Source organism: Myotis myotis, unplaced genomic scaffold (assembly GCF_014108235.1).
Source record: "Myotis myotis isolate mMyoMyo1 unplaced genomic scaffold, mMyoMyo1.p scaffold_m19_p_5, whole genome shotgun sequence".
NCBI lineage: Eukaryota > Metazoa > Chordata > Mammalia > Chiroptera > Vespertilionidae > Myotis > Myotis myotis.
In genome coordinates, this window is record NW_023416357.1 from 46,277,859 (window position 1) to 46,294,441 (window position 16,583).

The following is a 16,583-nucleotide window of genomic DNA, read 5'->3' on the forward strand; positions in this document are numbered from 1 at the left end:
AAAATTAAAAAAAAAACAATTTTCCAATTGCAGAAATTCATTAAACAGGGCCACTTGAAATGAGCAATTGATGGGTTACAGAGGATCTATTCAGCTAACCTTAGGCAGTATCTAGAGACTGTCTCTTCTTACAAATAGTTTGCTGTTTTGCAGTCTTTTAAGTTGTAGCCATTAATACAAACTACAAACAAAGCCCCTTCAAAGTCCAAGGATGAATTTACTCATTTAACATTATAAACCTTCCCAATATGGGTATGTATACTTTTAATCACACCTGTAACTAAATTTGACCTTGTGTTGGAAATACTTCACCTCATTGCTATATGCATTTAAAAACACTCATTTTAATTTAAAACAGCCAATTTATTATATGTAACCCAACTTAAATACACAGTGACTCAGGAGATACTCTCTTAAACTCCTCAATCAGGAGGACATTTGTAAGACATCCAAAGACAAGTGACCACAGGCATGAGGCTTGGGGAGGGGTTTTGAAATAGCAGCCAAAGAAAACTATATCTTGTGAAATGGGCATGTTATTGAGAAACAAGTTGCCCTTTTGAGAACTGCGCTTTGGGAATGCGTCCAACTTTGGGGTGACATTAAGCAAAATAAGAGTTAAAATGGAGTCCTTCAACCCTATTCTCAAGTGATTTTGGAAGTTAGGCCTCGGGCTCTCTATGGGAGAGCTGCTTTAGGACTGGGACAGAGACGCAGCTGAAGGGAAAGAAAGGCATTTTGCTAAGACAGACTGTGCCCATGTATTCGCTCTCCACAGCTGCATCCTAAGAGGATAAATGAGGGCATATTCACTCATTGATCAGCCAAGAGGGATCATCTGCACACACAAAAAGCTGCAATCAAGTCGCTCAGATGTTTTGGTCCTTAGGCGCAATAGCTAATTGCCTGGAAACGTACCTGCCACTATTAGACTTGGCCTTAGGGCCTCTCTTGTGAATCCAGTCAGAATAGCAAGAGCCAGTTCCCCAAATCCTCTCTACAGCCAGAGGGTCGGATTTTGACGCACTCAGCTATCGCTTTCTGAATTTGCCAGGAAAAATAGTGGTGACCAGATTTGAAGTGGCTGGAAGAGAGCGGGCTGGGAATGAAGTGGTGGAATCTCGCATCCCTGTCAGAATTACTTAGTTTGGTTTAGCTGTGTGGTTGTTGTTTGTTCATTTTTTTACATCTCATGTGGGCTGCATGTCGAGAGGAGATATGTTAAGGTTCCACGTTTAACAAATGTCAATGAAACTGCAAATCTGCTTTCCGCTGAGTTCCTTGCGAGCCTTAGAGAAGAGCTGTTTCCAGTTCGAAGTGGGTTATCAGAGGAAGCTGTGCCGTGGGATCTAGGCGGCAGCTCTTCCCAGCAAGGCCTCATGATTTAAAGACGAACGCGAGCATACTTTGATTGGGAATGCTGTAAGGGGCCCTGGACTCCGTGTCTGATCTCACTCTTCATTTTCCCTAAGAGTAAACAGGGCTGACGTGGGGTGATAATTTGCAGAGGTTGCTCAGTAGTAGATCTAAGACTGGTTCCCAAGGGTTTTGGTTCTAAACTGCAGAGCTTCAGTTTGAAGTGAATTTCCAGATCATTCATTTTCAAATGTAAGGACCAAATCACATTCTGAAGTGAAAGATAAAGGATTTTCTCCAGAACATTTGCTTGCGTTGTAACGAATAGCTAAATGTTATTGGCAATGTTTATTTTTAAAAAAGGGAAGAGAGATTGAGGCAAGTGCACATATATCCTGTAGGTTTAAGGGAGAAGTAACAATACGTCAGAAAGAATTTTTTAAAAAATTCGGAATGCATTAGTTATGCTCTGAATTTTATGTTATGCTTAGGCAAGTTGTGGAGAAGATGGGTTTGGTTGGCAACTGAGAAGAGATGAGACTTTATTATTAAAATCTTCTTACCTTTTTTGCATGTATATGCTTCCGTTCAGCTCCCTCCACATGACAAAGGCGTTCTTATATCCTGTAGGCAAGTGCCTGAGGTGGGGTTTGGTCAAAACGGGGGAAGCCTCTACCCAGGCACATGTGTTTTGCTGAGTCTTACTCGCCGAGACCCTTCCAGGAGAAAGCAAGCCCCCAAATTAAATGGCAAGATGGCAACAAGTCAATGGACGTAAGAGGCACTGCGTGGGTAACAAAAAAGACCTGAGATCGTGCCCTTCTTGGCAATCACACATTTTTTTTCAAGGATGTAATCTTTATATTTTGAGAAGTCACTGTGTGCTGAAAGCAGGCTTACTAGTGCCTCAGAGGAAAGACATCATGAGCCACACAGTGCACACGAAAAAGCCCGAGGCCGTTCCCGTCTGTAGAGATCAATAGACCGATAGTGGGATGAAAGGGCTGAGTGGTTGTCACTGGCAATTCAGCAGCACTCCATTCCACTTCTTAGGGCCCCCTCTCCTGTGCTGGCAGCCATTATCGCTTTGCAAAGATCAGCTTTTGAGATTTCAGTATGGCATGCTGGTGGTGAAGCATAGTAACCTCCATCTTGGGTAAAACCTGCTGTTTAAAATTTTAACCCTGCTATTCTGGCTTCTGTAATAGTTTCTTGCTTAAATAATAGGGAAAAATAAGGCTACTCCCATTCCAGAGAGGTTATAAACTATGCCCCAGACAGAGTTGTTGGTGCTGGCGCCAGGCCAGGCCTTCAGATATGGTCTCACAGCCCTGTCCCAGCACACAGGACTTTTTCTCAGAAGGTCTGGAAGTCTCGTTCCAAATTTGGGAGACAAAGAGCTGAAAAACATATAAATAGGAAAAACTTCCACCATGTTGGGCCCCAGAATTTGAAAAGCAATATTTCTTCTGGGCCCGCTAGCACTAGTGAAATGAAAAAGACTCCAAATAAACTTGGCTTATTGATTAAGGCATCTTCTGATTTATAATATAGCAGTGGTAAAGTCTGGGGACAAGAAATAAGAATGTTAGGGCCCTGGCCGAGATGGTTCAGTTGGTTGGAGCTTCCTCCTGTACACTGGAAGGTCGCAGGTTTGATTCTCAGTCAGATCTGGGCACATAGCCAGGTTGTGGGTTAGATCCCCAGTCAAGGCGCGTATAGGAGGCAACCGATTAATGTTGCTCTCTCACATTAATGTTTTTTTCCTCTCTCCCTCTCCCTTCCTCTTTCTCTAAAATCAATTTGAAATATTTTTTTAAAAAATGTTAGGTGGTTTTGGCAGGAAGTATGAAAGCTCTGGGGTGGGCCTAGAGAAGAACTGGAATGTACTATCAAGAAGGGAGATCCCAGCCTGTGTGGCTCAGTGGTTGGGCATTCACCCATGAACCAGGAGGTCATGGTTTATTTCTGGACAGGGCATATGCCCGAGTTGTGAGCTCCATTCCCAATAGGGGGCATGCAGGACACAACCTATTGATGATTCTCTCTCATCATTGTTGTTTCTATTTCCCTCTCCTTCTCCTTTCCTCTCTCTGAAATCAATAAAAACAGATTAAGAAAAAGAAGAAGAAGAAGGGAGAGAAGAGAATAGGCTGGGCTAGGGCCGCTGCTCCTAAAGTACAGGTTTCCCCTGCTATCTGAAAGTAGAGCGTCATGAGCCTAAATGGCGTAGAGCAAAGAAGCAATTACCATTAATCTACATGAAAAAAAATGTTGAGGTTCTCAGACCCAAAAGTCAACACATGCACAATGTCTGTATTTAGTTCGCCATAATTGAAAGCTTAATTGCATCCAGTTTTACACTAAGGGCAATACTCTTAGGAGCTCTCTTAGGCTTTTCTGAAATCCTAGGACGGATCTTTCTAACCGATGCACAATATAAATCAAGATAAAGCACAGATGCTCACAGACACAGTTCAAAGCTGTGTTGGCTTTATACTGAGATGCTGAGTGTAGTTCTTGAGGAAGGAGCTTGGAGTGCCACTCTCTCTGCTCAGCATGCACGCCGCCTCGCTAGGGCTCACTGCAAAACTAACACTGAATGATAGTTTTGCTTCCACCGCTTTAATAACAGCAAAAATCTTGTTCAGATTTCTTTTGGTTAGCAAAACAGGTACTGAGGTAGGTTCTTTGTAAAAGTGAGTAGTGTAATGTGAATTTTTGAAAAGAGGGTGGTAATACCTGTATCACTCAACTCAGTAAGTGGGTCTTGTGCCAAACTCTGGATTTGGGGGGGAAAATATTGTCTTTATGAATTCACATTTTTTATGCATCTTTGTGGTCAAAACTTCAGTAGTAGTAACATCTGACTATATTAAAAGTAAAAATAGATATTTATTTTGTTTAAAAATAAATACATGTTCATTGTAAAGTCTTCCTTCCTGCCTGTCAGTCGCATGAATACATTTTCAGAGCCATATATAGGTGGGAATCCATTGTCTGTGGATAATTTAAAAGCAATAATAAAATATGGGGCGCGGCTACAGTGTTTTGGCCAGGTTCAAGCCTCGGACCAATGAAAGGACAGGGTCCTCTCATTGCCACGTGCAAGTCCCAGCTGGAGGGCAGGGCCCTCCCAGCACAATTATAGCCAACAGCTATGGTTGTAAGCTTGAACATATGGTCCAAACACGTGTCCCCACGTGCCTGTGTGCTAGAGTTCAGGTACATGTAGTTGAGTAGGGTTGGAACTCACGAGAATGTTGTAAACAACTTGATCACACCCCTACTTTGCCTCGTGGCATCTGCTATAAAATAAAGACACAGCTTGTGGGCGCTGGCGCTGTCTCCTCATCAGGGAGCAGCATCCCACCGATACCCAGCTTTCATTCTCTTGTCTGTCTTTCCTTAATCCTTTCACCCCCCCCCCCCCCCCGACTCAGGATCACCTTTGGGCGTAACAATAAAACATTTAGGAGATCTGATTTTTATTTATACCATTTACCCACAATTCTAAACAATGTCAGTAGTAAAATATTTCTTCTCTCCAAAGAGGCCCACTCCCACTGTCTTGTCCTTGATACACCACTCTATTTTTGCTGTGACAAAACCAGACCATTCTGAAAATATTTTTTCAATGTAAAATAAATCTTGCATTTTCTTTTACCACCAATCAATATTCTTTTGTTTAAAATTTCATATTTGCCTGTCATGTCATCATTTATTTAAACAATCTCCAGGTTTTGGTTAATTTAGACTGGTTTTAGTTTTTCTTATTTATATTTAATTACTTGCATTTTAAAAGCAAAACAATTGAGACAAACCAAATGGGAAAACTTTAGGGCTTTTAATTCTTTGAAAACTTCACTGTCGAGTTATTACTATTGGCAATCCCAGGGGCAGTGTGAGAGCAGACATATCCCAACAGCTTTGCCAACACTGGAATTTACCTTAGAACTGCACAACACAAAACAACAAATAGAAACTTGGTCACTTTGATAGATTGCTTATTGTATCTTATTGTTGCAATTTATATTACCCTGACTAATAGTGAGGCTGATCATTTTGGTGTGTTTACTGACTATTTTTAATGTTCTTATAGTCAGCCTTTCAGTGTCCTTTAATGATCTCTCCTCTTAAAATGGAGAGAATCTGGGTAAATATACACACATTCATAAAAATATTTGTATGTTTAGAGCATTAACTTCTATTTTTTATATATGGTGCAGATATTTCTATGAAGTTTAGCATTTGACTATGATTTTACATCTAAAACATTGGGTTTACCTGAAATTTTTAAATTTAATACTGTTCTATCCTATTTTTAATATTTGCCCAAATCAACAATGGACTTATATTCTCTAACATTTTCTTCTAGCATTTTTCTTCTTTAAATTTAATGTTATACTCTATTTAGACTATATTTTGGAGTATAAAATAGTAAATCAGTTAAGATGCTTTATTGAATAATCATTCCATTTTCTTCCCTCTGATATGAAATTAGACTATATATATAAACATACACACAGTTGGATTTAGAGACTTTGTTTTTTTAAAATATGTTTTTATTGACTTTAGAGAGAAGTAGGGAGAGGGAGAGAGAGAGATGGAAACATCAATTGGACAGAATCATTGCTCAGCTGACTCTTGCATGCCCCTTACTGGGGATCAAGCCTGAAACCTGGGCATATGCCCTGATTGGGTATCAAACCTTGACCTACTGGTTCATAGGTTGATGCTCAAACATTGAGCCACATCAGCCAGGCTGGAGGCTTTGTTTTATAGTCTATATATTCTATATATTCTATACTTATGCCAGTGTCACTCTATTTTAATTATTGCTCTTTCATAACATAATCCTATGTCAAATACAATATGTTATCCTCATTAATATTCTTATAAAATATATTCTTAAGTTTTCTTTCATTTATACTTTAAGATATACTGGAGAATCATACCAACACATTCAAAAAGGAATTCCTGTTGGGATTTGTATTGGAATTATACTAGTCTATATTTCTATTGCATTATAATTTTATGTCTTAATGAGTTCTGTTTTTTTAAATTTAATGAGGTTCTCCCTATAAGTACCTCATAAATACTTAAAATTATATATATATATATATATATATATATATATATATATATATATAGTAGTTATTATTGTTAATTCTGTTACCCAAATTTTTATATTTTTACTCTGCTCTTCCCTACCATTTCTTAGTTTATTACTAACAATCACTTTCATGTTTGTTGTTTTGATGCCTATTCATGCCTTTATGTGTTGGAGCACTTTGTCAAATACCTTTTCTATTTTATAAAAAAGCCAGGGTAATGTATATGAGATATATTGATCTTTCCATGATTGTGTTTGTAAATTTCATGTATTTCTGGCAGCTTAACACCATTATGTTGCTATTTTATTGAGTGACATATAAATGTCAATTATTATTATACTAGAGGCCCGGTGCACAAAAATTTGTGCACTCGGGGGGGGGGTCCCTCAGCCCGGCCTATGCCCTCTTGCAGTCTGGGACCCCTCAGAGGATGTCCACCAGCTGTCTTAGGCCTGCTCCCTGGGGGGATCAGGCCCAAGCTGGCAGTCATACATCCCTCTGGCAGCCTGGCAGCCCTTGGGGGATGTCCAATTACCAGCAGGGAGCAGACCTAAGCTGCAGTTGGACATCCTTAGCGCTGCTGAGGAGGCAGGAGAGGCTCCCGCCACCACCACTGTGCTGGCAGCCATCAGCCTGGCTTGTGGCTGAGCAGAGCTCCCCCTGTGGGAGCACACTGAGCACCAGGGGACAGCTTCTGCATTGAGCATCTGCCCCCCTGGTGGTCAGTGTGTGTCATAGTTACCAGTCATTCCCAGTCATTCTGCTGTTAGGGTCAATTTGCATATTACCCTTTTATTATATGGGATAGAGGTCTGGTGCACGAGTGAGGGCCAGCTGGTTTGCCCTAAAGGGTGTCCCAGATCAGGGTGGGGGTCCCCACTGCGGTGCCTGGCCAGCCTGGGTGAGGGGCTGATAGCTGTTTTCAGGCTGGCCACACCCCATTTAGGGTGGGAGTCCCCACTGGGGTGCCTGGCCAGTCTGGGTGAGGGGCTGAGGGCCGTTTTCAGGCTGGCCAAGCCCCTCCAGCAACGGAAGCTCCCAGTCTCTCCTTTTTTTTTCTTTTCTTTTTTTATTCTGGGATTTATTTACCTTCTATAATTGTAACTTTGTAGCCTTGAGAGGAGCTCAGAGCCAGCCAGGGCAGGCGGGAAGGAAGCCTCCTGCTCGCTCCAGCTCTGTGGCCACAGCCAGCTGAAAGCAGGTGTCTGGGGTTTATTTACCTTCTATAATTGAAACTTTGTTGCTTTGAGTGGAGCTCAGAGCCGCCACGGCAGCCTGGGAAGCATGGCTTCCTCCATCATTGGGGCAACCAAGCCTCCTGCTTGCTCCAGCTCCGTGGCTGCCGGCTGCCATATTGGTTGGGTTAATTTGCATATATTCACTCTGATTGGCTGGTGGGTGTGGCTTAAGGTGTAGCAAAGGTATTGTTGATTTGCATTTTTGTCTTTTATTAGTGTAGATATTTACTAGAGTCCTGGTGCACGGATTCAGCCTGTGGGGATTGGGATGAAACCAGCTCTCTGACATCCCCTGAGGGGTCCCATATTGCGAGAGGGTACAGGCCAGGCCGAGGAACCCCACCAGTGCACAACCGGGTCCAGTGAGGGACTGTGGGAGGGTTCCAGGGCATGTCCAGCCCATCTCGCCCAGTCCCAATCGGCCGGACCCCAGCAGCAAGCTAACCTACCGTTGGAGCGTTTTCCCCCTGGTAATCAGTGCGCATCATAGTGACTGGTTGAATGGTTGAACAGTCAGACACTCAGCATATTAGGCTTTTATTATATGGGATTGAGAACTGTGCCAATTAGCAATATAAAATCACGAATTTGTACCTCATATAATATTTTTCCTTGAGTTTGTCTTTTGAAGGCTACTTATATGACTTTCTTTTGCATTTTCTTCACAGGTCTTTGCTCACTCTTTTACCTTGAATCTTTTACCTAATTTTATTTTAGATTCATCTTCTATAAATCGCAATTTTTTAAAAATAAATAGTTTAAAATCCAAAGAGACTGAACAAAATATCATCTGTCTTGAGGAACTGAGGGAAACCATGGAAGCAGGTGATGGCATAATTTATATTTGTGGGAAAGTGAAATCTCTAGCTCCCTTGCATTCACATAGACTTACAGAAGAGAGAAATTAAATTCTGTGGTAAAATCTCAAAGCCCATTTTCTGGGGTGCTAAGAGGTGAGACCTAAAGTAGAAGGGCTATTTGAGTAGTGATATTAATAAAACTTTGGAAAAGCAAAGACAGAATAGAAGACTGTTTGTGGTTCAAAAGCTAAATAAACTGCTCTGCTTAATAAAGGGAGAGTTATTGAATTTTCTGCAAGCACAATGGTGAGGGGCTGAGAGGCCTGGAGTTATTCAGGGAGCCTTGAGGATGAAAGAAGGATGTGATAGGGTGACATAACACATAACCATGGTCCGAAAGCCACAAGGACATCTGCAACCCACATCACTGCCTATCTAGGGAATTGGGGTTGAAGAAATCCTGGGAAGGAGCAAGAATAAGAGCTGGCTGCCCTAACCGGTTTGGCTCAGAGGATAGAGTGCTGGCCTGCGGACTCAAGGGTTCCAGGTTCGATTCTGGTCAAGGGCATGTACCTTGCTTGCAGGCACATACCCAGTGGGGAGTGTGTAGGAGGCAGCTGATCGATGTTTCTCTCTCATCGACGTTTCTAACTCTCTATCCCTCTCCCTTCCTCTCTGTAAAAAAATCAATAAAATATATTGAAAATAAAAAAGAGTAAGAGCTGGAGAGGTTGGAGATCACATTCAAGGGGGAGACTTTGAGTTCAGAAATTAAAAGACCTGGAGTCCAGCAATAACTATAGAAATATACCACCCAGATAAGTAATCCTATAAAATAAAGAGGTAATATGCAAATTAACCCTCACTCTCTCACAAGATGGCTGCCTAATACCAGGCCAGCAGGGGGGTTAGTGAGTGACGACCAACAACTGAACAACAGGCTATGTGGGGCGACCAGGCCAGTGGGGGAGGAGGGGCAATTTGGGACGACCAGGCTGGCAGGGAGGGGTCAGTTGGGGGCAACCTGGCTGGCAGCAGGGCGAAGTTAGGGGCAACCAGGCTGGCAGGTGAGCGATTAGAAGCCAGCAGTCCAGGATTGTGAGAAGGATGTCTTACTGCCGGTTTAGGCCTAATTCCCAGGATCAGGCCTAAACCGGCAGTCGGACATCCCCCAAGGGGTCCCGGATTCGAGAGGGTACAGGCTGGGCTGAGGGGGACCCCTCCCCCCCCCCCCCGTGTATGAATTTCATGCACCGGGCCTCTAGTCTTTCTATAAAATATGAGATAACACAATGAGTGTTTGTTTATTTATCTTAAACTCATAGAGATATATGATCCCATCTGACATCTGGGTTACACATGTTGGAATTTTTGCTTAGCCCAACCTGGCAATCTTTGCCCTTTTATAGGATGCATAGTCTACTTATATTAATCATCATTTCTGATTTTTTGAATTTATACCATCATATCATTTTGTGCCCCTTTAATCCTTACTTGTTTTTCCATCCTACCTTTCTATTCATACTTAATGAGCCTTTCTTTCTTTCTTTTTAATCTAAAGTGTGTTTTCTTGCTTTCATGATTTGGAAATTTATATGTGTTGTATTTTGTTTTTACTAGTGGTTATACATGAGAATTTAAAATATTTGAACTTACTGTTTTTCTTTAATATTCAATGTGAAGAGTCAAACAGTAGTTAGGAGTATGTTAGATGAAAATTTAGCCTTTATTTTATCACCTCCTCTTCCATACCACTTCTCAGTTTATTATTATTAACAATTACTTTCCAATCTTGCTCTGTTTTGATTCCTTTTCATCTCTTCATAAGTTAGAGCACAATATCAAATAAAGGGTATGTGGGTGGTTATTTTTTTTTTGACCACTTGAATGATCCAAAATGCTTTACTATAGCTTTTTCACATGAACAAAATCAAGGATGGATAAATACTTATTGGGTTAATTTTTTGTTGATGTTGCTTACTTTTCAAAACCTCTTAAATACCCTCAATTTTCTTGTGGTGTTAGTGTTGGGAAGAAGATATCTAAACCTAGTTTGATTTTTTTTTTGTAGGTTATCTGTTTTCTATATAGTAGTTGAATGTTTCTCATCCCTCTATCTATTTAAAATTAAGAGTCATAGCTAGGATAAATTTCAATATAGTCTCTTTCTAGTATTTACATATTATATTTGCCAAATCAGTTTGATAAAGATTCAGGCCTTTCAATAGCTTAAACTTTTTTTAATGTATTTTTATTGATTTCAGAGAGGAAGAGAGAGGGAGATAGAAATAGAAACATCACATCAATGATGAGAGAGAATCATTAAATGGCTGCCTCCTGCACACCCCATACTGGGGACGGAGCCTGCAACCTGGGCATGTGCCCTGACTGGGAATCAAACCCTGACCTCCTGGTTTATAGGTCAATGCTCAACCACTGAGGCATGCTGGCCGGGCAATAGCTTAAACTTTTAAAAAAATATTTATTATTGATTTTGTGATTTTGTAAGAAATGTTTTCTCTTTTTATTGGGATGAAAAAAAATTATTCTTTTAAGTGATGGTCATTTAATCTGTAAAATAATGATTATTCCTGATTGCTATACAATTATTATTTTTGTCATGTAGAGGAAAGAGAATTAAAAAGTGATCTGCTCTGGCAAGGCTGGTGTGGCTCAGTAGTTAGTTGAGGGTCAACCAATGAAACAGGAGGCCATGGTTGTTTTCCTGGTTAGAGAATATACCAGAGTTGCAGGCTCAATACCCAATAGAGGGCATGCAAGAGGCAGCCAGTCAATAATTCTTTCTCATCATTGATGTTTCTAGCTCTTTCTCCCTCTCCTTTTCTCTCTGAAATCAATAAAAATATATATTAAAAATGATCTTCTCTGGTTATCAAATATGCTAGTCATGTCATTGCCAACTGTGATGACTGTCAGCTTTTTGTAGCTTCTCACTCCATGCAAAAGTTTGATTAATTAGGTTTTCTTTTGGGGATAGTATTCTGTGCTTGAAGAAAGTCCTTGTTTACTGATATTTCTTCCTGTGGCTGCCTGCTCTGGGATAAAAATCCTATTAATATTGACATTCAGCTTGAAGTGGCTATCTGGTCTACCATGACCTTCTTTTTCTCCCTGCACCTCAATCCTTTATAAATTGAACTATGTAGGATATTTTAAGTTCTTTCATTCTTATTTTCTAGACAAACTGATTTTTTGAAGCTCTTGGTCCATTCCTGTCTACACTCCATATTTAAGAAATTCATCAAAGTTTCCAATTTTTGATGGCATCCTTTCTAGTTTCCAGATGGGTAGAAGTTTTCCTCAGTTCTTTTTTTATAGACACCCACGAGGGTGGTAGGAAGACATCTATGCTCATATCGTTATCTTGGCCAAAATCCTCTGCTTCTTATTGATTTAATCTTCTAAAACTCTTACTTTCATTAAACACATTTCTGAAAGAGGTGTTAATAAGCAAGGGATGGGAGTGTATGGACGTTATATGTGCAATGGTGTGCATATATGTGTGTTTATATTAAATTTAAAGATTTGCAGCTGTTATAAGGAAGCCCTTAAATAATCATAGTCAATGAATCTATGCAGTTTTTTTTTTCTTTTAAAGGAATTCAGGTAAGAGTCTGAATAAGGGTACTGTTGTAACAAATTCTTGACTTAGGATTTTCAAGTTTATACGTGATTGCATTCATAAAAGAGGAGACCCAGAAAAAAAAGCACTTTGACCAATTCAGGAAATATAGCTTTTATGGTCCCAGAGAGAACACCCACAGTAGTTCATAGAGGTAGTAGAACAGGTTAAGAATTATTGTTTTGAAGCTGAAAGTTCAGAATCGTTTTAGGGAATTGTGGTATACCTAGGACTTTAAAACTCTTTATTTCTATCCTATGTATTTCAGAGTTGATGTGTCTCTACTTTTAGATTTATCAATGTACTGTACTTTTGATAAAACAGATTCTACAGAATGCAACTGAATCCCAGGCTTCTGAGGAAGTACTAGCAAGTCCATAATCTTGGTTGCAAATCCAGCAAGGATGTAAAACTCCTGGGAAACGTCATAGGAATGTAAATAATTCAGTACTGAGCTGAGAGCCTCAGACTAATAGGTAGAATCCAGTTACTGAGTTAGTACAATTTGTCAAGATTAATAGTTGATTTACTTTAAAATTATGATTTATGATATTTAAGATTTCCATAAAGAAGTGAGAAGGAAGGCTATTTCAGAATGGCAAATTTTTGAGCAGAATAGTAGCCTGGGGAACAAAAACAATTCCTTTTTGTGGATGGGGCACAAAAAGACACTTCAGATTCTGTCTCCCTCTGGGGTCTCTCTGGTTTACTTGCTGAGAGTGAGTCTCTCATGCCCACTTCACCACCTTATATGTATATCCTATGGTCTATACTCCAATAAACTGTGGGTCATTTCCAGAACACACTTCTTTTCATAGCACTGTTCCTTCATAGATGCTAAACCCTCTGGTTGGAATGCCTTTCCCATTCTTGTTTACCTTAAAAAACCCCTTCTCATTCATCAGGGCCCAGTTCATATGTCCCCTCTTCTGCCGAATTTCCTCACCAACTGTAAGTAAACAGTAAAAGGTGCTACAGTCCCTGTGCCCTCAACACTCCATCACCTTCACCAAGCCCAACATTTTGTTTCCCAGCACCGACCACATTGTTTGATTTTTCATATCTCTCCCTGCTGGGCTGCAATTTCCTTGAGGCCCGAAGCCTGTCCCATTCCTCTTTGCATTTACAGTATCTTAAATATGCTTGTTTAAGTAGAAGCTCCAATAGGCTAAATGAATGAAAGACTAAAGAAAGCAATCCTAAAATATTAGATTTACCTCCATAACATAGAACTACTAGTAAATTTACTTGTCTAAGAAAGATGAACATATAAAAACTTTAAGAGTGATATACTGGCCAGGTAGCTCAATTGGTTGGAGCATCTTCTCATACACCAAAAGTTGCGGATGCGATTCCTGGTCAGGTCACATTGATGCGAGATTGATCCCTGGTTGGGAGGCAACTGATAGATGTTTCTCTCTGGCATCCAAATTCTCTCTCTCTCTCTCTCTCTCTCTCCCCCTCTCTCTCTCTAAATCAACAAAAACATGACTTCAGGAGAGGATTTAAAACAAAAGTGCTATACTTCCTATGGTAGATGAGCTTTCTAGACCATGTAAAATTAGAGACATTGTAAAATTAGTGCACCTGGGCATTTGACAATGCTTTCATCTTGTAGATTAAAAAGTCCCGTTTTTGCTAAATTTGTATCAGAAACAAAGTTATTTGTAAGTAGTCCTTTCTAAAAGATTATATAAATTGCTGGTGTAAGTTTTTCTGGATTGATGATGAAAGACTGAGTGTAAAAGGGGCACTGGCATAACACATATTTTGTCACTTTCTTAATACTCACAAGAGCCTAAAAGGCTAACCTGGAGGCCCAGGAGAGAAGACATAAAAACCACACTAAAATATATTTCTCCTGCAGCATATTCTATAATGCCACTTCTGAGTACTTCATAAATTAAGAATCATAGCAGGTGCGCATGTATGATTTTTCCCTGCCATTTGTGATCCCCCTGCAATAATGGTAATTATTTATACTGGATTGCATTGGTCATGCTCATCAGCACTGCACTTATCACAGATTGTCTATACAATGGGGAATGTCTTTGATTTCACAGAGAAATATTTCAGGTCCCCAGTTAGGTATTAATGAAAATGAACTGAATATGCACTTAATGGATATCTGTAAATAGACGTCTCCTCTTAAAGTCTTCACAAGCATGTCTATGGGCTACTTAAGATTATATTCTGAGTCAAAGTAACAGAGTTGATCCCTACTCTAATTGATTTTATCAGCATATGAGCTCTTCCTCCTCAGGCTTCCCCCCTTCCTTCTTTGTACTGTGTAAGAAGCTCCTTTGCCTAAAATTAGTAGCAATTTATATGGAAAATTTCAGGATCTGTCTCTGCTTTGGAAAACTATACCTCTATAGAGAATTATATCAGAGTTTCTTGACCATTGTGTCGAGGCATATTTGTGTATCTAGAATACCACAGCACTATGCTGACCAGAATTTAATCCTTATGGCAGCAAGAAGAAAGGCCCAGGATAGCGCCTCTGGCAGCAGTCTCATACTTTTATTCCAGCTTGCTGGTCAAACGTGATCATTTTTTGTGTGTGCCATGATGTGAAAATATTCAGGAAGTACTGTTTTGTAGCGTTTTGGTATAAAAACCCATGAGGTGTATCTGCAGGAGAACTACAAGAACACTGAGAGGGTCCCAGTATAATGGCCAGGAGCCTGAACTTGATGATGTGCTGGATGAATTTGAATCCTTAATCTGTCTTTTACTAGATGTATGGCATTATACAAATGACTTAACTTCCTTATGCCTTCACTTTTCTTATCTGCATTATGGAGATAATAATAGAACCAAGGCTAAAAAATGTAAATAAGATTGAATATATAACTTAATGTAGCCAGAGTCCTGAGAATATACCTGAAATATAAGCTAGGTGATATAAATATTTACTACCATAGTTTATTTTCTTGGTGAGGAGTAAGTTCAAGTATCATACCATTGATAAGAAAATTAGTCTCTAGCACTTAATATGCTATCATTAAGATGCATTTATTTCACCCTAGCTGGTTTTGCTCAGTGGATAGAGCATCAGCCTGTGAACTGAAGGGTCCCAGGTTCAATTCTGGTCAAGGACACATGCCCAAGTTGCAGGCTCAATTTCTGGTGGGGGGCATGCAGGAGGCAGCCAATCAATGATTCTCATCATTGATGTTTCTCTCTCTACTCCCTTCCTCTCTGAAATCAATAAAAATGTATTTAAATAAAAAGATGCATGAATTTCACTATACTACAAATAAGTACAGTATATTTATAGTTATTTATGTGAAATAGACACCAATAAGAACTTCTCTTAAAATTCTCATTGTCTTGCTGACATCACACTGCAAGTAAAAATTGCTTATCCAGGATGAGTTGTATAAAAATTCAAATGAATTTTTCTTTGGGCCAGACTTAATGACTTTAATAACTAGATAAATGGTAGGGAGAAAAAATACACCGGTGAATTACAATAATTTGTTACCCAGATAATTAAGTTACCCAGGGTGTTTCACTAGGGAAGACTGGGAGCAAATGGGACATTGGAAGCTCTACCATTCCTATAGGGGCAGTCAGGTTGATGTATTTGGGCATCTGTTTGGGGAAAGAATATGAAAATGCATTCCAGAGCTTTAATATGTTTAAAATGTGGACCAAAGAATAGACACAGAATCTACTTAAACAAACAAACAAATAAACAAAACAATGAGAACACCCCCCACCCCAAATCTGATGTTTTTCTCATCTAACCAGTCTCCAATGTCATCCAACGTTTTTTTTTATGACTTATCTTTGCTAGATTAGGACAAAGTAGAGGTTCCAAATGAATCTAATCTGTGATTCAAATGACTCATACTGCCAGGGTCCAACCCCAGCAGGTCCAGGGGTCCTCAAAGGTGTGGACGGAGTCGGCGAAGAAGGAATGACACAGAGACAGCGTTCAGTTGATCAGCAGCCTAGCCAGGATCTCTAGCCAAGTTCTGGTCAGGATCTCCAGAGAGGTTCTGCTTAGGATCTCCAGCCAGGTTCTGTGTCCATGTTCTCTTGCTAGGTTCTCCAGGTTCTCCAGCCAGGTTCTGTAGCCATGTTCCCTCGCTAGGTTCTTCAGCCAGGTTCTGTCCAGGTTCTTCAGCCAGGTTCAGTCACCAGGTTCTAGTCAGGTTCTCTTGCCAATTTCTGTAGTCAGGTTCAGTCCAGGATCTTTTGCCATGTTCTCTCCAGCGAAGTTCTTCTGTCTCTAGGTTCTGTGTAGGTTCTGTCTTCTAAGTTCTGTGTGTAGGTTCTGTCTTCTAAGTTCTGACTTGTTACATCTGTATTTATACCAGTTGATTCCAATCCTATCAATCTCTATTCCAAAGGTTAGGGCGTTTCTTATCTCCATTCCAGGGAGTAAAGATTATGTAGCTTAAGCATGATTGTTCAT